Below are 7,357 nucleotides of genomic sequence, written 5' to 3'. Positions count from 1 at the left end.
CAAGGCATATAGAGAGTGCATTTTCATCCATCTCGTTTGGTTCTTTTGGTGAATAGATTATAGATAGCAAGCCAGAAAACGTCCGGTTTTCAGTAAATCGTTCAAAAATAGAGCAAAATGGTATTAAAAATTATTGCAAATGCCGCAAAATAGCATTACAAAAAATGTTAAAAAGTAATCCCTAACACATGTGAGAAACAATCATTAATAATAGATTAATAGATCTAGATCTTAATAGATCTTCGAATATTTAGGAACAAAATCTCTATATTTAAGGTATCCATCCTGCGACATTACGCTAACAAATTACGTATTGAAATAACACGTTACGAATGTATTATTAATTAGCGCATGTGTTTCATAATATATATATATTGCCTTGTCTGGTATTCTCTGACACTGTCAGTACTTGTACAAGACTGAATTGCTAGTAGCAAATTTTATGTGATACTCTGTGTTTGAATCCAGTTTCTTTCCTCGTTTGATAAGAAAGTAAAATAGAATGAATTTCGAAAACAAAACGGTCGCTACAGATCAGATGCTGAACAATGGCAGTTGGAATTTCAGTGAATCCGCAACTAACAACACTTTCATGGAAGATAATTCGACAGCGGCATCAAATCAAACATTCAACATTAGCGATGAAAATTCAAAAGATTACTTGATCAATGTATTACTGGCGTTATCACAAGCAGTTGAAGCAATTCTCTTTTTAGTATCCTGCTGGATGTTAGCGAGTTTTGTTTTCTACTGTATCCAGAATGGGAAATGGAGGAGAAGGCAAACGACATCATTTTTCAATGGAAGACTTTTGCACATTCTTTTTACGATAGTTCTAGTATTCGTCATTCAAAAATTTCTGATAACGCAAGTATACATCTGGGCACCTCGAGGTGCAAACTCTCCATTTCTATGTAATGCACTCGATACTGCGGGGAAGCTTTATTACTTGACTACAACATATCTTGTCTATTGCTTCTTATGGTTGAGACAAAAAGTAGTTTATAATGAAAACCTGACTTCAGGAAAATTTATCAATTTCTTAAGTTGGGGAATATTTGCGATGCTTTCTTCACATTTGATTCTACTTATAAATATTTTTATTATATTTGATCGTCAAGAGACTATACCACAAGGATGTGTGATAATAAAAAGCAATATTAGACACTTGTATCCTATCATGTACATTCCGGGGGTCTTAGCTCAATTCGGCCTTCTTGGCTTGTTCGTCTACCCAGTCGTGAAAAATACCATGGAATATAAATCAAGAAATCAAGGCTCTAAATGGATCGCGCTGTTATGTAACACAGGAACTTTGAAGCCTGGTAAAATACAAGAAACAATTCGGCGTTTACTGACCTGGACATGTGTTGCTGTTTTGACGGACATTATATTTTTTTTGGCGAATTCCCTCTTATTTCCAGAACACTTTCCTTCTTCAATTCTCACAGCAGCGTTAGATATGATGCTTTTTGTCAATGTCATTTGTATATTCATGACATTCAAAGATAGATGGCAAATATTGCGAATTTTCTTCCCGAGGAAACAAAACAAGATTACTGACATCCCTACCAAGTTAACTACTCTACCACAGACAGGGGGCTTTGTGACGGAAGCAAACAAACACGTTGATTCGTGGTGTGAGGAAGCCGCATAAAGCAGCGGTTCCCGATTGGTTTCGAAAATTATCAGAATTACGTTAATCCTAGCTAAAGTATGTATGACTATTTTACATATTGTATTTATTAAAAATGTTTTTTTTGTTTCTCATTGAATGTTGTGTATATAAATCAATAAATTCATTTTGTCTTTCCATGTCGTTTACCTTCTTTTAAGTAGTTTTCGCCTCAATTATTACGTAACATAGAAACGACTTGCTGCATTTTCGTGAGCTGTACTACAGCTGCTGTAGTTTATTTACATGCATTACATTATTACAACATAGGTGATTTTTTAGGCATTTCAACGAAGAATAAGGCAGAGATAAGGATGAAGAGTTTTGCATTTTATTCTCAGGCCTACATGTTTACAAACGTTTAAAGGCATGAAGTACACAATGAGTTTTATTCAAAAGCAGCGTTTTATTCGTGTCAGGGCGCGGTGAGTTTTTTCACTGATTATTTGGCGCCGCATGAACAAAAAAGTTGCAAGGCGATTACTTTTTTGTGTTCATAATATTTGAGTATCGCTCTCTTCTTTTTAACTATAACCAATCAGTAATAACTCAAAAATAACGTAACAATTATAATTTGTGCAGCCGCTTGTTTCACTCAGACAAACAATCAAACATGACTATTAACATTGCCTCGTTTCCATAGTTTTGCATGTTATTTGTCAGTTTCAGTTGTGTTTCCGAAAAATATTTGTATATTAAATTACTTAATCGTCATCATGTCTTCAGAATAGCTTTAGTTTGTTTGAAATATTCAAAAATTACTGACCCTAACTGGATAATTACTAATTATTTTGAGAGTTGGCGGGGTTCATTTTTATGGCGGGGACTTTTTACGAAAGATACACAGATTTTAAAAGAAGTGAATGCTTCAAACATGTATATCACATTACAGACACCAACTTTCAAAATCAGCACAAAAACTTGTTTCGATACTAAAGCACAAGGAGAATTTTTTCGTAGTCAAGGGTCGGGAATTCGCTAGAGAACTTTGGTGTCTTGAAGTCTAGATACCAAGGCGGAGTATTAACATTTTCTGACCTTGTAACAGATTTTTTGATTTTCATCATAGTTTTTTTTTTCTTCAGTGTCTTTATTATGTGTGTAGCTGATGTTATTCTGTCTTTTTTGCTTACACAATTATTGAGAAATTTCTCTCAGATATTGTTTGTTTATGAATATAACATAAACATCATGAATCATAGCACTAGACAACATGCAGTACAGCAACAGAGGCAGAGCTCGACAGTGACAAAGTGGAGCATTAATAATGACGTCATAAATATCATCTTACAGATATTCTTGATTGCTATTTCTTGATTGCCACATTGGAGTATTGAAGGTTTCAAACATAATTTGGGTCATCTTTTCACGGTTTGCTTTTGGATTCAAGGGGGCTTCTGTAAGAAGAACTGGGTGAAATTTCCATTAAAAAAATCAATAAACTGGATGCGATAGCGGTGTATTAAGCGTAGGCGGCTGGCGTTGGATGTTGAAGATCGCGAATTAAGATCATGTCAAAGCCGTATCGTTGTAAATTCTGTGAGCATAAATAGCGTTTTCTCCCCCTTTTTTTTCAAATGCAATTTTGCGGCATTTGCATAAATTTTTACGCATTATTCAACAATACTTTTCTCTATACTCTATGATGCTCAGCGTACATTTTATTTTAAATAAATCATTACCTGGTACATATGAGTAGCCAGAGCCCGAGGGACTATAGCCCTTCCCCCCAAAATTTTCAACTTTTTTGCAGTTTTGGGGCATTTGCTGTGAGACATATATAAGCATATCTTTTTCAACATCATTTAACTCTATGTTTGGACGATTTCCTGAAAACTGACTTTTCCTGGATTGCTATGAATAATCCTTTCACCAACCCGAGCTAAATAAAAAAAAAATGCGCGCTTCGAAGCTCCTGTGTTGCAAAAATGAAAGATTCATTTTCAGCCTTGATTTCTTGATTTGTATTCCATGGCATTTTTCACAACTGGAAAGACAAGCAGACCAAGAAGTACGAAGTGTGCTATGAATAAAAGGAATTTACAAAATAGGATACAAAAGTCTGATATTGCTTTTAACTACCACACAATCTTGTGATATCGGCTCTCGATGATCAAATATAATAAAAATATTTGTGTAGTATTAAATGTGAAGAAAGCATCGCAAATATTCCCCAATTTGAGAAAACTGATAAATTTTCCTGTACTCAGGCTTTGATCATAAACTACTTTTTGTCTTACCCATAAGAAGCAATAAACAAGCTATGTTATAATCGAGAAATAAATCTTTGCCAAATTAGCTACTACATTACATAGAAATGGAGAGTTTGCACCTCGCGGTGCCCAGATGTGTGCTTGCGTTATCAGAAATTTTCGAATGACGAATACTAGAACGATCGATTCGAAGCAATTTGAGAAAAAACGCGTAATTGTATTTAAAAAAAGTAATAATAATTCATAAACTTTTTTTAAATATATATATATATATATCATGCTAATAACCAAAGTGCGTAAGTCGTTTCTGGCGATTTTGAGTTTTTTTATGCCGTAGTTATTAATGTAATCGCACCTGTCTGTTAACTTAGATTTTATCCCAAGGATTTATGTGACACGCAAATTTTGCAATTATCCGTTATAATGAATTATAGCTTAGCGCTTATAAATTTGAATTTACACTACAGCATAGGCAAGTTGGCATTTGTGATATCCAATATCTGAGACCGATTCTCATTGGTTGGCTTTTTTAAGGTTGCATTGCTATTTTATTCTTTATATTTAATATTTATGTAAAGTCTTATTTTCGATGGGTGTGCAGAGCGCGCTATATTGATGAAATATATATTTTGGACATAAAAAATAATGTTATTGAAACAGATAAGCTATTTTTGAGATTAGACATCGTATGTACTGTAAATTACATACGTTTTTCGAATGTTTGGTTTTTAGGACTGGTGCATATTTTCATGTTGCAAAATTGCGTATGTCCCTAAGTCATAGGCACATTTCTGCGTAAGTCACAGTGCGCCATTATGACGTCACATACCCGCATCATGCAATTAATTTAAATTCGACTACGGCTGAAAAATTGAACCATGGGAAATTGTTGATTCTCAATGGCATAACGATATCATTAGAAAGATTTTACCGTTTTGCTCAAAACTGCTAAAAATGACTTACGCGATTTTGTTATTAGCCTGACGACTTGGAAAGAAGGTGAGAGTAAACAGGGGCAAACACTTTTTGTAATTTTGAGGGGGCAAACCAATAAAAACACTGTGCCCGGTATGGTTACGTAACAATAACCTTTCGATGTCATTTTCAGTATTACCATGTCATTCTACTACTCATATATCCAGTACCTAGGCCGCTTTACGTAGGCACGGAACTATCAGTGGTATCATTAGATTATTTTCACACATGCCAAAAATACACATTGTTCAAATAGGATAAAGAAAAAATGCATTTCAGTGTGAAGAAAGGCGCAAGAAACCAGAAATTGTTATAGAGCAGTGTCACCTATAAGGATGTTTAACATAAGAACTCGCGCGCTACTAAACCGATTCCGCGAGAATTACGCCACGGCTCTGACCAACAAACAGAAATGACAATTTTGAGAAGTCATATTTGGGTATTATTTCAATTCTTTGTTTTGCATAAAGCGCACCAACATCGTTTTGTAAAACTAGAAATGTCAAACAAGTTAACAAGATTTTACCAAAGTATTATTATTTGACTAGTAGAATTGCCTTTATTGCCGATTTATCAAACCATCATTTGAACCCAAAATTACATTCAGGATTCACGCAAAGACTTTGCAGGTTTTTAATAACTATTAAATGCAAAAAAAACAGGCACGATAGAAAAGTAAAATCTTAGGAAGGTCAACATTTTGAAATACAGTTCATTTGCCTCTTTTATTGCTCTCGCCAGTGCCGACAATAACACTATTGAATGATTTGGCAATGGGAGAAACATATTAAATTGTAACAAAAAAGAATTAAGTTGTGCAAAAGTGAGAATACTTGTGATAATAATGAGGGCGTAACGTGATCGGGGAAGGGCGAGCAATGAGTATTAGCGTCACGTATTACCAATGTATGTATGTACCCATATACCAAGGCTGCCCAACCCGCGATCCGCCGGACTGTTTTTTGCGGCCCGCCCTATAAGTTTGTGAGCAGACTTTTTATGTTTTTATCATGTTATATTTCAATATATAGGCTTAAGTATGTTTCGTGCTTTTGGTGTAATTATTCTTGCCATCTATTTACATTCAAATGCCGGATCTTATTATTACGTACGTGTCAAGTCTTGCACCCTGGTAGACGTTTTTTTTTATTTCTCGCAGAACTGAGCGTTCTGTTCGACGAACTCGAAATATATTATGCAATCATTGAGGACGAACGCTGAGCGCAATTAAGGAATGAATTTGGAGCCTAAATTTGCGAATTAATTTCATTCTTATTGTTTTCTTACGTGTCTGCTTTGATCGTTTTTTCGCCAACGTAAAATAAAAAGTCAACAATATCTTTGGTACTGGCCCTGGGACTCGTTGTCCTTTTATGTTAGTATTTTTTATCGAATCTTTGGGTTAAATAAGATTTCGGAAATGTCGTCAATGCGTATCCGTCAATAATTCTGATGAAATTGACTTAGGCTAATTGCATTGCTGCATATTGGCCACAAATCAGTATATATAGGCTATTCGTCCAGAAATCTTTGTAATGTTACTTCATTTAATACTTGTATTGGTGTTTCAAATTTTACGAAACGGCCCACATAACTTAATATTCCCGCGACATTGACGCACATATGCTCATAACTTATCGATCTTAAGATCGTTACTTATCGATCTTAAGATCGTTACTTATCGATCTTAAGATCGGTAAGTATGTTGATAGGTATTTGTCTGTTTGTTTGTCTGTTAGATACACGCGATATCTCACGAAAACGAGGATGGATCCGCTCCAAATTTTGCATATGCATTCAACATATCTAGGATCAGTAGCCTATTGATTTTGGATGAATTATGTCGTATAATTAGCGAGTTATTATTTAATTAGTGATGGGACACAAGGTGTCACTATGGGGTGAGAGCGCTGTTTTGGGGGATCCCCTAACTTTCGATCGATAAGTCTTCGGTCTCTGACCGATATTCCTGTTTAAACGTTGAGGCAGTATCATAGCTACTCGAAATGAATGAATAGAAACACTAAAACTTAAATATACCCTTCAATGTCGACGTGATGTGTATGTTCTCGCGTGGCCGTCAGAAAACCCCCGTGTTACCGGATATTCGATAGTAAACTGATATTCTAATATTCGAATAATTTGCCAGCCCTACTCAGTAATCAGAAAGCAATTATCAAATTGATTGATTTTATCCTGATAAACTTGCCTTTTATGTATGATGTAAATTACCTACACCGAAATCAGGACTTAGCTGGTATTAATGTTTGCGGCCGCAACGAATTTCGTCACATGCAAGTGGCCAACGAGACAAAAAAGGTTGGGCAGGCCTGCCATATATCTTTCACTAAATACAGGGTATGTTGTATTTACACGGATAAAATAGCATTATGGGTAGCAATTGTTCATGTTTTGTGATGGATGTGCCGCAAATATTTATATGGAGCACATTAGTGTTCCGCGACCAAAAAAAGGTTGGGAACCACTGCGACAA

The sequence above is a fragment of the Styela clava genome, chromosome 13, assembly GCF_964204865.1.
Source record: "Styela clava chromosome 13, kaStyClav1.hap1.2, whole genome shotgun sequence".
Lineage (NCBI taxonomy): Eukaryota > Metazoa > Chordata > Ascidiacea > Stolidobranchia > Styelidae > Styela > Styela clava.
This window is presented reverse-complemented; position numbering follows the sequence as displayed.